The sequence below is a fragment of the Hemiscyllium ocellatum genome, chromosome 16, assembly GCF_020745735.1.
Source record: "Hemiscyllium ocellatum isolate sHemOce1 chromosome 16, sHemOce1.pat.X.cur, whole genome shotgun sequence".
Taxonomy (NCBI): domain Eukaryota; kingdom Metazoa; phylum Chordata; class Chondrichthyes; order Orectolobiformes; family Hemiscylliidae; genus Hemiscyllium; species Hemiscyllium ocellatum.
The window spans coordinates 5,851,897-5,870,376 of record NC_083416.1 but is presented as its reverse complement, the minus strand read 5'-3'; the positions used below and the strand labels follow the sequence as shown (position 1 = coordinate 5,870,376).

At 45.8% G+C, this 18,480-nt stretch overlaps 1 protein-coding gene across 2 annotated transcripts in view; it reads right to left on the bottom strand.

Annotated features, from left to right (window-relative positions):
• Positions 1-18,480, bottom strand: part of LOC132823328 (slit homolog 3 protein-like) — a 699,246-nt gene that overhangs the window by 351,891 nt on the left and 328,875 nt on the right. The window lies entirely within an intron of this gene.

Genomic DNA, 18,480 nt, shown 5'->3' with positions numbered 1-18,480 from the left:
CGTTCAATTCCCAACTCAGGTAACTGACTGTGCGGAGTTTGCATGTTCTCCCCATGTCTGCGTGGGTTTCCTCCGGGTGCTCTGGTTTCCTCCCACAGTCCAAAGATGTGCGGGTCAGGTGAATTGGCCATGCTAAACTTCCCGTAGTGTTAGGTAAGGGGTAAATGTAGGGGTATGGGTGGGTTGCACTTCGGCGGGTCGGTGTGGACTTGTTGGGCCGAAGGGCCTGTTTCCACACTGTAAGTAATCTAATCTAATGAACATATTGCGCGATGGGTAAGGTTGAGTTTTGAAATAACTTGCTTCTACAAATCTTCCTTTACGTTGACCCTATCCAGCAGCTAGTGGGTTTTTTTTCTTGATTTGCAGGAAGAGGGTGTCACTGGTTAGGTGGGCATTTATTGCCCATCCTAATTGCCTAGAGGGCTGTTAAGAGTCAATCACATCGCTGTGAGTCTGGAGTCACATGTAGGCCAGACCAGGTTTAGGAATAGCACACTTCTTTCCCTCAAGGGCTTTGTGAACCAGATGGGTTTATCCCATAATCAGATTCATGTTTGCCATTATGCTCTTGAGTTCAGACTTCTTTTGGACTTTGAAGTCAAATTCCATCATCTGCATTGTTAGGATGCAAACCCAGGTCCCTAGAATATTTTCCTGGGTCTCCGGATTCACTGTCCACTGATAATACCACCAGGCCATTGCCATCCCTCAGGTAGAGCATAACCTTGCCATACAGAATAGACACTGTTCTCAGACAACAAACAAGTGTGTGCTTTTTCAGTGAAAATTTACAATTATGTTGCCATGGTTGGAGGGTTTGAGCTACATGGAGAAGGTGAAAAGGCCTGGGCTGTTTTCCCTGGAGCGTCAGAGGCTGAGGGATGATCGAGGTTTATAAAATCATGAGGGGCATGGATAGGGTAAATAGACAAGGTCTTTCTCTCGGGTTGGAGGAGTCCAGAACAAGAGGGCATAGGTTTAAGGTGAGACAGAAAAAAGGGACCTAAGGGGTAACCTTTTCAAGTAGAGGGAAGTTTGTGTAAGGAATGAGCTGCCAGAGGAAGTGGTGAAGGCTGGTACAATTACAACATTTAAGAGGCATCTGGATGGCTGTTTGAATAGGAAACTTTAGAGGAATATGAGCCAATTGCTGGCAAATGGGACTTGATTAGGTTAGGATATCTGATCAGCATGGATGAGTTGGACCAAAGGATCTGTTTCCATGCTGTACATGTCCATGACTATGGTAAGCACATTTGGTCAGGCAGAATTACTAGATCATTAAGGAATTGCTACAGGTCCCTCTACTCCCTCTGAAAACCAATGTAGAACCAATGTCTCCACTCTCAGGCTGCGTATGACATCAAGAGATTGGCTGGTGCCAATGGAACACAAACACCAATCTCCTCAAATCCATAACCTTAGAGAACAATTTCCTTATCTTGACCTCGTCCTGAATCTGTAGATGTTGGTCTGGATCCACTGGATTCACGTGTAGCTTAACTCCATCAACTTGTTGATCCAATTGGAGATCTTCAGCTCATTCTTTGTGGTGTCTCCCCGATGAAGTATAATTCCTAGCACTAGTTCTATTGCCGGCATTGATTGTTTTGTTGTATCAATTTATTTAGGAGACTTTTCTGTCAACTGAGCATCATCAGTAAAAGATTCCCGAACAAGATCAAGTTGATTTTGATGATCATTCTCGTTCAGTATTGCATCTTCTCACTAGTTGTGCTAAGTTTTAGCTTCCAGTTTGGTTTCATTTGCAATGGGAGTGGAGGTGTGGTGCAATATGAGGAAAGATTGCATCGACTGGACTGGAATTTAGAAGAATAAGGGGGAACATCACAGAAACGTGTCAAATCCTGAAGGGATTGGACAGGCTAAATGGAGGAAGAATGTTCCGGATGTTGGGAACAAGGGGTCACAGTTTAAGAATAAGGGGTAGGCCATTCAGGACTGAGATGAGGAAGAATTTCTTCACTCAAGAAATTGTGAACCTGTGGAATTCTCTCCCACAGGAAGCTGTTGGGGCCAGTCCATTAGATAGATTCAAGAGGAAGCTGGACATGGCTCTTGCAGCGAAAAGGATCAAGGGGGATGGGGAGAAAGTGGGAGCGGGATACTGAGATTGCATGGCCAGCCATGATTGTATTGGAAATGGGGCAGGCTCAAAGGGCCGTATGGCCTACTGCATGCCCCTATTTACCATGTTTCTAATGAAAAAGCAGCCCTTTGATCCGGTAGGACTATTGCGACTTTACCTTTTACTTATTACGACGTGCAATGAACTTTCTTGTTATCTCAGAACAGTGATGGCAGTAGCATACTGAGACAGGTAACCCTTGCCCAATACCAAAGCTGGCAGAGATAGCAAATACAAAATGCATCAATCACATACAGCTGAATCAGTTGGATTCAGTACCCTTTCATTTCGTAGGCAAGAATGCCCAGTTGACACATCTTTGAAGCACAATCGTAATTTATTTATCAATCTTGTCTTAACAACAGGAAGAAGAGCCCCTCAGAAATGCACAATGAAAACCTGCCATTTCCACAAACTTGATCAGACCTCAAAAATATACCGCTCCCTCCACTGGTATTTGGTACTGTTCTGGGTCTACATAATACACTCTGGAATAAAAGCTGAATAGTAGGGAACCGTTATTGCCTTCACCCACGCATACCACATGAAGCATTATGCTTGGGTCAGGCATTCTGTATAATGGGACAAAACGGGAATTGATTTTAGCATACGGAGACTCTGTACTAGGACCCAAGATACCTTTACTTGGCGCAGTTTGTAACTCAGATACTCAGCATGAGTCTTCGCTTTCCTCCTTCAGCAGCTGGCTGCAGTGAAAATAAAGCAAAGTCTGCCTATTTCACTCCCATTTCTCTAGCTTTCCAATGAAGACCATCAAAGCAGCAAGAACAATGTGACATGTGTTGGCAAGAATCCCTACAGTGTGGAAAGACACCATTCAGCCCAGAGAGTCCAAAACTGACCCTCTGCAGAGCATCCCATTCAGATCCAGCTCCCCCCCATCCCATCCATGTAAATCCCACATTTACTATAGTTTGCACTTTATGGGGCAACTTAGTATTGCTAACCAACCCCAACCTACACATTAGATTAGATTCTTACAGTGTGGAAACAGGCCCTTCGGCCCAAGTCCACACCAACCCACCAAAGCGCAACCCACCCATACCCCTACATTTGCCCCTTACCTAACACTACGGGCAATTTAGCATGGCCAATTCACCTGACCCACACATCTTTGGACTGGGAGAGGAAACCGGAGCAAACCCACGCAGACACAGGGAGAATGTGCAAACTTCACACAGAGAGGCGCCTGAGGCGGGAATTGAACCCGGGTCTCTGACGCTGTGGGTCTGCAGTGCTAACCACTGTGCCACTGTGCCACCCATCTTTGGGCTGTGGCAGGAAACCCACACAGACACAGAGATAATGCACAAAACCCACACCGGGTTCTGCGGGAATCAAACGTGAAACAGCAGTGCTAAACACTGAGCCACTGTGTCTCCCTTATAGTTGGGTACTGTAATGTAGGTAGATGAACGCATCTTTCACCCTCTGCCTCTCCTCCAAATAATATGGAGGAGCTGTGAAAGGACTTCTGAAGAAGGGTCACTACAGCTGAACATTAACCCTGCTATCTCTCCACAGACCTGCTGAGTTTCCGCAGCAATTTCTCCTCCTGTTTGTGAAAGGATCCTGCTATTTCATACAAGGTTCCTCCATCCCCTTCACACTGTCACAATCATGAGTGGTTACAAAACCTGACAACCTCTAATTTCACACTGCCTTCATTGTGAAGAATATATACTTCCCCGTGTTCATTTACCTACCTTCTCTCAACTAAGTCACTGCCTGGCCCCATCTAGTTCACCACATTCCCAAAATTTAGGTAAGACTTAAACAAAAGGGATTGAATCCAGTGTATTTGCACACAACGGTCCTCTGTGAAAGAACAGAGACACACTGTGCTATTATGACAGTACTGACCATCAAAGACAGAGATTTAAAACACACCTATCTGAGGTTCCATAATTCACCCTTCACTTAAAGAATTAAGGAGCAAATTTCTGTTATTGCTGGAATCTGTACTGAAAACGAAACATGCTGGAGATCACAGTGGGTCAGGCAGCATCCACAGAAGGAGGGAGGTGATGGCTAGACTGTTAATCCAGCAACCCAGGTAACATTCTGGGACCTAGGTTCAAATCCTGCTGTGGCAGATGGGGGGGGTGGTGGAATTTGAATTCAATAAATCTATTGAGTTAAGAATCTAATGGTGAACATGAATCTAATTATTGGAAAAGTCCATCTGGATCACTAATGGAAGGAAACTGCCATCCTTACCTGGTCTGGCCTGATGAAGGGCTTACATCCAAAACATTGATTTTCCTGCTCCTCGGATGCTGCCCGACCTGCTGTGCTTTTCCAGCACCACACTCTCAACTCTGGTCTCCAGCATCTCACTTTCTCCTGGTCTGACCTACACGTGACTCCAGACCCACAGCAATGTGGCTGATTCTTAACTGCCCTCCGGGCATTTAGGGATGGGTTATAAATACCGGCCTAGCCACTGACACCTCATCCTGAGAAAAGAACAAGCTAATACTTTGCATCTAGATGACTCTTCATGGAGAGTCACCTCAAATCAAAGCAGTTAGCTTGCTCTCTCTTCACAGAAGCTGCTTGACCCACTGTGATCTCCATCATTTTTTGTTCTCACTAAAAGAATTAGATTCATATTCCTCTTCTAAAGGCGGAGATCTTTCCTTCACCTTCCTGCCCCCAACACGGGGCTGCAGGGCAGCACTAAAAAAGAACCATTTCATTCTCCACAAAGAACTGCAAACTACAATCTGTAAAACGGTGTGTTTCTAGGCTTCAGCGAGAGTTCCTGTCAGTCCAGAATGCGTGATAAATAAACACAATTCCTCAGCTAACAAGGTACAGTATTCACACTGGGGTGCAAGAGCCTGGAGAACAGAATGCTTCTCATGTCGTGGCTAATAAGCTGATTTTACTGCGGGAGAAACAATCAGAATGAATGTGCAGTATTTAAGTTTGACATTATACAGCGCATGAAGCTAATAGCATAATCAATGAGTCACCTACAGAGGCAGAATGGATACTGCTTCAAAATGATTTATTTGCTTGCTGTTTGAGGCACTGGGCCAGCAGTGAAGCACTTTCCGTCTCTGTAATAACCTTAATGGAATGTGATTGCAGATGGCTTGTTCATAAATAAATAAATAACGCTAAACGCAGGCCCGCTGGCAAAGATGCAGCACACTTCATATCTTGTCAATAAAAAATTCTCAAATATTCAGAAACGAAAAGGAACAGAGGGACCCAGTGCATACAAATCACTGAAGGTGGCAGGACAGGTTAAGGAAATCACTGATCGTGGGCTATTGGGCGGTTTTTGGGCACCCCATTTTTGGAAAGGATATGTGGAGACGTTAGACAAGATGCAGAAACAATCCATGAGAGTGATTCTGGGAGTCAGGAACTTGGGTTATAAGGATAGACCGGAGAAGCTGAGGCTGTTCTCTTTGGAGAAAGTGAGGACTGCAGATGCCAGAGAGTCAGAGTTAAAAGGTGTGTTTTAACATTATTTAGGCCTTTTGGCCAGCTCCAAGACCAGTGAGGCTGCTGATTTCCCGTCTCGTTTTTCCTTTGAAGCTATGGCAGGCTCCAAGATGTCTGCCGTCTGCCTTTGCTCCACGTGCAGATGGGTCCTGGCTCCGGGTTACACTTGGCATCACTGATCGGATGCTGAGACCCGTCTCTGGTCTAATGAGAGTGTTTTTTCATGATCGCGCTGCCTGTATGGCACAGTTAAAGCGCAGTGACAGGATCCAGAACACGTTAGAGGGAAGTCAAAACCACCAAGGGGATGGCATGGTGGCTCAGTGGTTAGCACTGCTGCCTCACAGTGCCAGGGACCCGGGTTTGATTCCAGCCTTGGGCGACTGTCTGTGTGGGATTTGCACATTCTCTTTGTATCATATAGAATCTCCACAGTGTGCAAGCAGGTCATTTGGCCCATCGAGTCCAAGTGCAAGCCACCCAATCACAATCCCCTCCCTACCCTGTCTTTGTAACCCTGCATTTCCCACGGTCAACCCACCCTAACCTGCACATTTTTGGACTATGGGAGGAAACAAAAGTCGGTGGAGTTGTGGATAGTGAGGAAGGAAGTGGTAGGTTACAGCGGGATATAGATAAGTTGCAGAGCTGGGCGGAAATGTGGCAAATGGAATTCAATGTAGCTAAGTGCGAAGTCGTTCACTTTGGTAGGAATAACAAGATGATGGATTACTGGGCTAATGGTAGGCTACTTGGTAGTGTGGATGAGCAGAGGGATCTTGGTGTCCATGTACACAGATCTCTGAAAGTTGCCACCCAGGTAAATAGTGCTGTGAGGAAGGCATATGGTGTACTGGGCTTTATTGGCAGAGGAATTGAGTTCCGGAGTCCTGAGGTCATGTTGCAGTTGTATAAGACTCTGGTGAGGCCTCATCTGGAGTATTGTGTGCAGTTTTGGTCGCCATACTATAGGAAGGATGTGGAAGCTTTAGAACGAGTGCAGAGGAGGTTTACCAGGATGTTGCCTGGAATGGTAGGAAAATCTTATGAGGAAAGGCTGAGGCACTTGGGGCTGTTCTCATTGGAGAAGAGAAGGTTTAGGGGAGATCTGATAGAAGTGTATAAGATGATTAGGGGTTTAGATAGGGTAGATACTAAGAACCTTTTACCGCTAATGGAGTCAGGTGTTACTAGGGGACATAGCTTTAAATTAAGGGGTGGTAGGTATAAGACAGATGTTAGGGGTAGATTCTTCACACAGCGGGTTGTGAGTTCATGGAATGCCCTGCCCGTATCAGTGGTGAACTCTCCTTCTTTATGGTCATTTAAGCGGGCATTGGATAGGCATTTGGAAGTTATTGGGCTAGTATAGGTTAGGTAGGATTCGGTCGGCGCAACATCGAGGGCCGAAGGGCCTGTACTGCGCTGTATCCTTCTATGTTCTATGAAACCCACGCAGACACGGGGAACTCCAAACCAACAGTCGCCCAAGGGTGGGATAATTTCCTTCCAGGATGCAAAGATGTGTAGGTTAGATGGATTAGCCGTGGGAAATGCAGGGTTACAGGGATAGGATGGTCTGGGTGGGATGCTTTTTGGAGGCTCAGTATAGCCTTGATGAGTCAAAAGGCCTGCTTCCTCACTGTAGGGATTTGATGATTCCCATCAGACTGTGGGATTAAACCTTCTATTCTCTTTCTTCCCACAATATTATGGATCCCAGGATAATAGAGTACTCCATTCATGTCTAGTCATCAAACTAGCCGAGAGACAAAAGGCACAATTTGCACTTATACAGCATCAGCTTAGTCTATGGCAGAAATGAATTAAACAGAGCATAGTTTCCTCTTTTACCCAGTTTTAGGGAAAATTTTATGCAATGTGGAGAAGCTTCATCTTTCTCTCCCATCAGTATGACGGGTGCCAACGTCACTACAGAAAGCAACGGTTGCTTCATGATATATCAGTGCTCCACTCCAAGCTCAGAGTGTGATTGTGAGGTTTTTTGCAATTGAGGTACTGGTAATGCTGTGTCTTATTGGGAACAGGATTGTACTGATCATGAATATAGACCCAGGAGCAGTATGGATGAGCTCCTTACTGCTGAATGTATAGAGCTAGATTCGAAAGTGGGGACAGGACTTTTAGACTCTGACAGGACGGGCAACTACAATGGATCCTTGATTATCCGGCATTTAATTGTCCCAATATCGGATTATCCGGCAAGATCGCAAGGTCTCGATGTTTGGTTAAACGATGTTATCCGGTATTCGATTATCTGGAATTCGATTAATTGAGTGAAGTACTCCCCGCTTGCGTCTTTCGGATAATCGAGGCTCCTCTATGTAGGGGTCATAGCAATTTGCCCTACCTGCTGGCATGTTGGATCCATCCTGCCCCTAGGCTACTCTTCCAGAGAGGGGTGGGGAAATGGCAGGGCTATCCACCCATGTGATGGGAAACCAATTAAAGGGATTCAATGCCTCTGAAAAGAATATGTTGAATAAGGTAATGGTGCTGACAGGGTTAATGTTAGCAAAGATATTCAGCGCCACCTTATTGGATCATGTCACAGATGTGGGAGAAACAGAAAAATCTTCAACTATTGTACAGTGGAGACTTATGTCCACAGGTCTTTGTTGATTGTATCCGTGCTGTCAAGCAACGATCTCCATTTTGTTTAAGACAAGAGTCTCTTCTCATTCAAACTCACGAGTGGTTTTCTTCCACCATTCTAAACTAAGCGGATTCTTCCAGCCAGTCAAGGGAACAGAGGCTATTGTTAGCCAACTCCTCCAGCCACAGGCCGGTGATCATTCATACGGCAGCTCCTCCGGGTGCCTGGGATGGTCAGGCCCCAGAAAGTGTGAGGAACAGGCGGCAAGTTCTCCAGTCAGGCTTTCGGGCCCTCTCCATCTGCCTGACTCAGCTGCGGCTCTGTGACTTGAAGGGGTTTCAGTTTTTAAAATTCTCACTTTTTTAAAAAAAGATCGGAGACGGGGTTACACATAAAGCTTCTATCTTCCTTGTACCCTGAGGCCATCAATTCCGCAGGCCCATTAGTTGCTTGAAGACTGCAAGCATGGCATCTGGCCATTAAACTGGGACAATTCAGGGGAAGAAATATCACAGCAAAGGTGACAAATCCCCCACAGGGCCAGCTCTGACCTTGACTGGGATAAATTCTGTCTTAGGTGCCAGAGCCTGGAAGTCAAGAATAAATTTTCAACGTGCCTACGGTCTGGAAGTAAAACAACTTTGCGAATCGGCCCATGGTTAAAGGAAGTGCCGCTGATTTTGAAGGCATTGCAACTTTTAAAATAAAACTTCCCTTCTCATCCACTACCCCTGCCTCAGAGAGGTTTACCACTAATGTTCTATCACTGGCTGTCACACCGTCATAACATTGCAAAGGAACAGGCATCTCTATTGATAGAAAATAGTTTAAAAGCAGAGAAAGAAAAATCACCATTTCACTTGAAGCTGCTGTGCTGTCATTTTGCTCAAACATCTCATTGCAAACAATTAGGAAATTGAAATTCATTTCGATGGGATTTCCTTTTTAGCAGCGAGCATGAGCCGTGAAGAGGGTGTGGGGTTAGTGCAAGCAGTAAAACAGATGATTGTATCTTTTTACAAGGGCTCCTGGGGGATCTCAAACTGCATGTCACTGCAATCTAAGTTAAAGTCACTGTTCGATTTAATTAAGGGAGGCCACATACCGAGCATTACAGATATAATGAGATGCAGTCGGTGAGTGAAAATGCAGATTAAAGTTGTAATATATCAGATTAAAACATCAATGCTGGCCCAGCCGTGGAACAGCCTTTAACCCATTCAGGATTACACTGAGACAGCTGCTCCCAAACATAGCAAACGGAATAGAATAGAAATTTATTGTCTACTCAATATAAAATACTGTGAAAAGTGTATACCGTCACTGTATATAAGCATTATTCACGGTAATGAAAGTATAACTTAAAAAGAGAATAGAGTAGAACAAAATAGTAATTTGTTATCAGTTGTGTTGATGAAAATATAATCAGATGTGTTTCAGTCACCACAATCGAGCACCATTTTAATTACAGAAATGATAAAAATAATTGAGACAAAGTTAGGACAAAGTTTATCATTTACTCCCCCTGCCACTGCCCGGGCACGGCTCCTGGGTTTCTGGAGCAGCTATGGGACACCATCACCAAAGTGAGGATTTCCGGAAGGGACCCACCACACTGCCACGGCCAAAACCGACACCGAAGCCACTGCCTCACCACTGCAGCAAGGAGGGATAGACCGGACCCACCCAGTCACCGATGCTGAAGGCATCACCACCCGAAGCCACCATATTGCCGCCAAAACCATGAGGAGTGAAAGGGAACCACTGTGTCACCGGCGCTGTAGCGTCCCCCCACTGAAACCTCCGTCAGCAGGAATAGGCCCACTCACCGAGGATGGAGCCTTCTGTAAAGGCCGCGGCCACAAGGGACGGACATCAGATTCACCTCACTGTTGTCATAACAACAAGCCCTCACAACTGCCTTCCTCCAGCGCAGCACAGAAAAGGAGAAAAGGTGAACTTTGATACAAAACAAAAAACATGGCAAAAAAAAGATGAATGCAGCCAGCCAGGTGAGCGGGGGTGTACAGGCACAGATCCCAAACACTTCCTACCTTGCCGCTATCTTGTAACATGCGCCAATTTTCTAAAACAAAATGTAATTCTGTGCTTAATTTTCAGCATTGCGCATCCCAAGTTTTCCCATCATCCTGTACTTTGTTGATGACGGTTTCAACAGACTCATATCCTCAGAGCTGAAAGAGACCCCCCTCCAACACCCACCTCATTGATACTGCTGCTTTCGAGATCACATAAATCATACCACACTGCACTCTGAACCCTGCTTCCAGTATGACCTGGTCCTGTCAGTGCTCTCCACACCTCATCGTCACCACCACACGCTCCGCAAACTTTTTCCATCTCTTTTGTCTCTGTTTCCTTCTCCTCCTCCTTGGGCACACACTCAGCATTATTGCGCTGCTAACAAGGAGAGGGGACGGAGATGTATGTACGGCCGACAAAAACAGGTGATTCCAGCTTTCAGGAATTTAAGGTGCGTAAGAGACTTGGTGTAAGCAGGGAAGATTGGCACGTTTCCCTACCTTTTTTACTCACAACACAACACAAAACATTTTGAGGAGCAGCCTGCATCGGATGACCATTTAGACTCTGAAGAGATTTACAGGCGGCCATGTGATGAGTTTAAAGGTTTCAGAGATTACGATGACCAATTCGTTGAGATTGAAGGATCACTCCCAACGAGACTCCTTGTTTCCAATAATTCAATATCTCCTAACCACAACTGAATAGTAAAAAGGATGAAAGACTGAGGGTAGGATTTCCCAGCGAGCATTATGAATCCCGTTGACAAATGGATGTCAGAAGATATGGAGGAGAAATCCAACAGCCAGGGAATTCCTAGAGGCATGGCATTCATCCACAAACTCCATCAACAGACACATCGACCTGGACCCATATACCAATCACTACAGCGGACAGCTGAAACTGACACCCGGAAGCGGCAAGGACAGACCACTATAAATGCCGGAAGAAACATCAAAGAAGCGCTTCGCAGGAGGCTCCAGAGCACTGATGATGTCTCCTAGCCAGGGGATGAAACGTTTGCAACAAAAACTTCCAGCTCGGCGAACAGAACCACTACAACAAGCACCCGAGCTACAAATCTTCGCACAAACTTTGAGGAGAAATCCAAGTTGTGATTTTCTGTGAATCAGGCAATGCATAAAGGGCTTGCTCAGGTGCAGGGTGGCTGAAGCAATGCTCTTTCAGGTAAAGTGGGAGAGGGGATTGGCAACCCAAAGTTCACGTGCCCTCTCCCCTCCTTAAGTTTAAAAATAGACCTCTGATGCCAGGCCTCTATGACACAGGATGGCCTGAGCCTGTGCTAAAGCCAAGGTGGCCTTCTGAGCCTGGCGGGAGCACCCCTGGGGTCCACCAGGAAAATTCCAGGCAGCTTCTCAAGAGTAGGCCGCAACAGGCCTTTAATTTTCACCCCATCCCACCACTCCCCACCACTCTGGCCTTGGAACATGATGGAGACTGGAGGATTGACGCTGGAGCTGGATTCATTTCCAAAGTCCCCAATGTTCTAATGTCCGCCTCCTCAACCAAAATGTGGCTTGAACATTCAATCCCAAGGGAGTCAAAGATCTTCTGTTTCCATTGGCATTGGCTGCAGAATGAGATTCTTAAGTTCCTAAGAAACAGGAGCAGAATGAGGTCATTGACCCATTGAGTCTGCTCTGCTATTCTATGGCTGATATGCCCCTCATCCCATTTTCCCACCTTCTCTCTGTATCCCTGCATCCCTTCACTGATTAAGTGTACTCACTGTCCCAGCATCCATTGCACTTTGGGGTAGCAAATTCCACAGACTTCACATCCCTTTGGGAGAAGCAGATTCTCCTCAACTCTGTTTTAAATTTGCTGCCCCCTTTATCTATGACCTCATGTCCTTGAATGCCCCATAAGTACAGGAAACAGGCCTGTGAGTCTCTATTTCAACTGAAAGGATAGAGTTGTTGTTGTGTGGCATATTTGGCATTTGGAAAGAGCAAGGGAACAGGAGTTAAGTGCAGCAGGAGCAACCTCACCAGATAAGTTGAAATTTGCCTCAGAGGGAGGAGATGGAGGTCGGCGATAACACAGCTACCTCTGCCTGTCATTGTAGTCTGGGCAGTGTGTGAGAGAGTGGGGTCAGAGGACTCCCTAAATCTCCAAGTGAACATTCCAATATTTAGGTTTGGAAGAATTTCAGCTTTAAAGATTTATTTCGACTTATTTTGGTGCATCTCAGTTCGAGAAATAAACTCAGCTCCAGATGGTAGCTTCATGTGTTTAAACAAACAACTTTCAGTCTAACCTTTCCGAATATCAACACTCTCTCACTCCTCGATTCCCTTGTGGTGATGATTCTGTTCATGGAAAATTAAGAATTGCTCAGGGCTCTGGAAGGATTTGAAGGCAATTTTATCATCCCAACTGGACTGGTACTCAACAAATTTGATGAAGGGTTTATGCCCAAAATGTCGATTTTCCTGCTCCTCGGATGCTGCCTGACCTGCTATGCTTTTCCAACAACACACTCTTGACTTTGATCTCCAGCATCTGCAGTCCTCACTTTCTCCAATTCAATAAATAGTCTGACTGTCGGCTCCCTTTGACATTTCAGAGGCTAGTACACTGGATTACATGCTGGAAGCAAATACGTTGATTGTTCAAACATCAAAACCAGGAAAGATTGACCACCTGCCCTCACAGTCATGGTGTCAGTGTGCAGTCACTAAGGTCTCCATCTTCCAATGGTTACTCAATGACACGAAATTCCGGAACCTGTTCCCTACTTTAAATCCCAACATCACAAATCCATGCAATAAAACTTCGATCCATAGAATGGTCATGGCAGTGTAGAAGTAGGCCATTTGGCCCATTTTATCTGGACTGACTCAAAGTAAGAGCAACCAACCTAGCATCAATCCCCACCTCTTCCCTGTAGCCTAGCAGATTTTGTCCATTCTGATAATTATCCAACTCTTTTGAATGCCTTGATTGAACCTACCCCACCACACGCTCAGGCCATACATTCTAAATCCATACAATTGGCTTGAGTTCATGAATGGTTTGTACCGACTGACAAACTAACTGGCATCACCTGAGGTTCTCTTTGCTCCTCGTGCCCACATGCCCTTTGTGACTTGATCCAAGAGCCAAAGGCAGATCAGGCTGTGGTCAGACCTTTCCCGAGCTGTCTCGGCAATGGGTCGCTCAGAGGAGATAGAAAATGTTTATCCTCCAATCCATCCCACAGCTTCGAGGTCGGCTCACCTCCATATTGGGAAGGACCTTCTGACTGCCCACAGCATGGCTGACTTTGTGCTGGGGTACACGGCCTTTGCAAACATCCGGCACAAACACATTTCTCTGAGTTGCACCAAATGTAAAGTCAGTCGTACCGAAACTGCATTGTAACGGTCGTCTAGGTAAACCTATCCATTGATTCCAAAATCCCCGTGCTGGTAACTATCGGGCAGACGTGGTTAAAAGTCACCAAGCTGTTCCTGTGCAATCCCAAAAACTCTTGCTCCAAACAAGCTAAGGTTCATCCTTACAGATGCTACTGGCCTGAATCCTAGAAAACTGCCTTTTTCTGTTCACATTGCTCCCGTGCACAATATCTTGCTGGGGCACATTGGAGGAAGGGGCATTCCCAATGTATATCAACTTCCACACACCACCAAAGTGACTTGCATCAGCACAGCGATGGAATCGTAACTCCTGCTCACCTCCTTTTCTGGAGGTTTGGCTTTGTGGCACATGCCGTGCACTGCCCACTTGCCCAGGGAGGTCTGTTGAGACTGTCAACTGTTCCACCCGGCATTCCTCCACCACCATCCCCGCTACCCCCGCCCCCCCATTCCCACTGCCCCTAACATCCTGGGAATCACTTCTGAGTAACGGTAATGGTTGAATTCTGCACGTCAACCATCTCTTGAACAGCTGGATAACAACGGCTCCTTCCAGTTGAAGATTGAAGGTTGGGTTGGAGGGCTGGAGACAATGAGGGCGGAGAGACTTGACAGCACATTGATTCCTGAGATGACACGTTAATTGCGTTGTTCACCTTGAATGTTAATGGATGTGAAGCATTTGGCTGGAACCAGACTTCTGGCAGCAATTTTTCTGTGCAGATGTTAACTAAAGTGATTTATGTGTTGCACAAGTGCTTGGGTACTGAATAGAACAATAGACAAATAACCCTCTGATGAGACAACTATCAAATGTTCTTCCTTTCTGTAACGATCTAATCTTCCTGTCTCTTCACCCAAATGTTACAACTGTTCATAGAACATGTTCTCACTGAAAATATTAATTAGCACGGCTGCCTCACAGCACCAGGGACCCAGATTCGATCCCACCCTTGGGTGACTGTGTGGAGTTTGCACATTCTCCCCATGTCTGTGTGGGTTTCCTCCGGGTGCTCTGGTTTCCTCCCACAATACAAAGATACGCAGGTTAGGGTGAATTGGCCGTGCTGAATTGCCCCATAGTGTCCAGGGATGTGCAGGCTGGGTGGGTTAGCCATGGGAAATATGGCTTTACAGGGATGGGGTAGGGGGTTGGGTCTGGATGGGATGCGCTTCAAGGGTTAGCGTGTTCTCAATGGGCCAAATGGCTTCCACACTGCAGGGATTCTGAGTATAACTCACCCAAGGGACCCAGACGTTGGAAGCCTACAGGCTATTCATCTGCAGATGGCATTACACTGTAGGCCCAATCTGCTCTCATCTGAGTGCTGTACGAACTCCGAGATGGGACTCAGCACTATGACTCTAGCCTGGAATGTTTCCCTCCCTGGGACACGTCCTGCCAACTGAGAGTGCAGAGCACAGTGAAGCCCACAGCTTCTGATTATCAGACAGCATTTTATATCCAGTAACCTCCCAGAACGAGCTGACCCTAAATATTCCCCCAACCTGTCAACTCAGAGTCTGACTGATATCAAATTGGGTTCATCTTTCTTTTTTTATTTATTTTTTTTAAAACATGTGGATTAAATTGCATCAAGTCAGCTCATCTGCCAGTTCTGTGTCTGTTTCTTTAGGAGCTGGTTCAGTAAGAGACCGAACGAGCAGGCAGGAAGAATGCGAATAATTCTGTCCACCATCTTGGCATAGGACAAACATGAGGCGTTCTTTATTTAGGCCCAAAAAAATCCATCAGCTCGTTCAGAACAAGATTAGAGGTTGCTGGAAAAACTCAGCAGGTCTGGCAGCATTTGTGGAGACAATTGGAGGGCTGGAGACAATGAGGGCGGAGACACTTGGCAGCAAATTGATTCCTGAGATGACACGTTCACCTTCAATGTTAACGGATGTGAACTCGGAACGTTAACTCTGATTTCTCTTCACCGATGCTGCCAGGCACGCTGAGCTTTTCCAGCAACTTCGATTGTTATTTCCGATTTATGGCATCTGTGGTTTATAATTGGTTTTTAATTAGCTCCTTCGCGTTTGATTGTGATTTTGGCAAACCATTAGAAACTGATCCAAACACCAGTGATCCGAGGTCACATAGATGACTATCACAGTGCAAGCGGCACTATTATGAGGACTGAGCCCCAAACTGCAGGTCTCCTTGGATTTGTAAACATTTGCAGTGACAGCGGGCTGAGATTTAAGTGCTCACTGGTAGGAATTTCAATGGCTTGGGCTTTGTCCCAGGATTTTCTAGCTTCCTGCTGTCCACACAACTTGGTAAATGCCTCCTGTTGCTCAATGCCTAGCAATCTTGTCATCTCACTCTCTTTCAGACACATTCTTGTCAGGTTATAACTGCACACACAGATTTGCCAGCCAAATCCAAGTCAATTATTGTAACTCCTGCCGTTTTACCTCGGGGTGGGACTCTGTGGATTGAAACACACCCTATCCGGCATCTGTCTCAACATCTACAAGCTTGGATGATGAATAAGCCAAGCCAGAATCCACAGTGACGGGAGTAAAGATCCCAGGAGTGGCTGTACCATTGGCTCTGCTATATATGCACGTTTCTTCAATGCAAATTGGCTACAACGTGATTGACGATTTTAACCAGTTATTTGTGGAACGCAAACTTTTCCTTTACCCATGTTGGCTATAACATGATTAAATTGGTTTAAATCGCACCGCCATTACGTGATGTTTCTTACCACGCAGGATCACACGGGAATTAAACTATCACGTTATAACAGAACCGACTGTATTGTGGTTTTTCCCCAGATCTAGGGTGAGGAGGGAAAGATTTCAAAAGGACCTAAGGGGCAACGTTTTCACGCAGAGGATGGTGTGTGCGTGTATGGAATGAGCTGCCAGAGGAAGTGGTGGAGGCTGGTACAATTATAGCATTTAAAAGGCTTCTGGATGGTTATATGAATAGGAAGGGTTTGGAGGGTTTGGGGCCAAGTGTTGGCAAATGGGACTAGATTAGGTGAGGATATCTGGACGGCGTGGACGAATTTGACGGAAGGCTCTGTTTCCGTGCTGTACATCTCTATCACCCTATGATCACACTCACTCAGAAAGAACTCTAATTTTCTAAACTTACCTCAGTTGCCATAAATTACAGATTCCGACCACCAGGTTATTTTTTTCCAGTGTTGAAATATTCTCAATTCCAATTTACAAGCGAGTCATGAAAGCTCACACATCTCCGGATGCGAATGAAATGAATGCAGTTTTGCCATCTACAGAATGTAGCCTTAATCTTGCAAGACTTAAGAAGTCTCCTTATGTGTTAACCTGCTGTTTGTGTTTACTTTAGATGCTTGTTAAATGGGATCGGCGCAAAGTTATTGTCTTGTTAAACTGCACAGTGAGTATTCTGCCTGCTCTCTGTGAGTCCAGTCTACAGCGAGACTTAGTTTGTTACCCAGGCTGGGCCAATATCCGTGTGTTCGTACCAGGCAAGTTAAAGAGATTTTTCCAAACACGAACCTGTCCTTTGGCCTTTTATCGGAGCCCCGTCAGAGTCAAGCTGCCTCATTAGGAAAGCTAATCTATTCTGTAATGATTTTAATCCAGTTAGTGACGGAAAATGGGTGAATGGCATTTGAGCTGCAGAAAGCGGCTGATCTGCTGTCATTAGCTTCCCACGGGAGATACCTTCTGAACCAGACCCTTCATTAGCAAGCAGGGTCCTCCTGGCCTACCCTCGGTGCTGGGAACTCAGGATCCTGAAGACAATGTCTGACTGAAATGTGTCTCTGCCCTCATGCTCTGGATTCTGAAATTCACGTCTCCTCACTTGATAAATCTCCACGCACGAAATATTAAAGCACCCACTGGATGCAGCCATAGGAACGTGAAAGCACTCTTTCAATCTGGTCAGGAACCAATCCCAAGGCCCATCCCTCGACCGACAGGGGATAAGCTAAACATTTGGTTGACTAGAAATGAAACATTATCAAGTTGATCTGTCTGGATTTATCAAATTAGGAGCAATTGCCTTAACGGGAGCTCAGTTTAACAGCTGAACAATACAGTGAATTTATGCTCCTAACCCATAGCTGAAACAACAATACAAGGGTGGCATGGTGGCTCAGTGACTAACACAGCTGCCTTGCAGCACCAGGAACCTAGGTTCAGTCCCAGCCTCAGGCAATTGTCTCTATGGAGTTTGCACATTAGTCTATAAGGCATAGGAGCAGGAACTAAACCATTGAGCTTGCTCAATCATAGCTGATAAGTTTTCCAAGCCTTTCTCCCCATAGCCCTTGATACTCAAGAACATATCTATCTCAATTTTAAATATACTCAATGATCCGGCCTTCTGTGGCAGTGAATTCCATAGACTCACCACTCTCTAGCTGAAGAAGTTTCTCTTTATCTCTGTTCCAAAAGGTCTTCCCGTTACTCGAGGGCTATGCCCTCAGGTCCTAGTCTCGCCTAGCATTTTCTCCCTGTGGGTTTCCTCCCACAGTCCAAACATGTGCAGGTTAGATGGACTGGCCCTGCTGTAGTGTCCATGCGATGTGCAGGTTAGCAGGTTGAGCCATGGGAAACAGTAGGGTTATGGGGAAAGGGTCTGGGGCCAGGTCTAGGTGGGATGCTCTCTGGAAGGTCATTGTAAATTTGATGGACTGAATAGCCTCTTTCTTCAATGTAGGGATTCTATGAATCGACACCCCTGACTGCTGTGTGATGGAAGACGTGCAATGAATGCATGATCAGTTCTGAAGAAGGGTCATCAGACCTGAAATATTAGCTCTGATTTCTCTTCTTGGGTGCTG